Source organism: Acyrthosiphon pisum, unplaced genomic scaffold, assembly GCF_005508785.2.
Source record: "Acyrthosiphon pisum isolate AL4f unplaced genomic scaffold, pea_aphid_22Mar2018_4r6ur Scaffold_21404;HRSCAF=23888, whole genome shotgun sequence".
Classification (NCBI taxonomy): Eukaryota; Metazoa; Arthropoda; class Insecta; order Hemiptera; family Aphididae; genus Acyrthosiphon; species Acyrthosiphon pisum.
Genome location: NW_021770868.1, coordinates 8072 through 8396, shown reverse-complemented (window position 1 = coordinate 8396; position 325 = coordinate 8072).

Genomic DNA, 325 nt, shown 5'->3' with positions numbered 1-325 from the left:
CATAATTGATAAATCCAAATTAAATACACGCGAAAGGACTTATGAATGTGACTTTTGTTCGAAAACATTTCGTTCAAAAAGCTAATCTTGAAAGACATATTATATTTATTCAAGAGTACTTACAACTCTTAGTAAACTTCATTTACTCAGCGAAAATTTTGATCACTGAAAAAAACATTCAAGTAATAATACAGCAATAGATAACGTTTGCTTTTATTATATTTAACAAAATCATTATTTTACGAAACCCATAATTGAAAAATCCAAATTAAATACACACGAAAGGACTTATGAATGTGACTTTTGTTCGAAAACATTCGTCAAA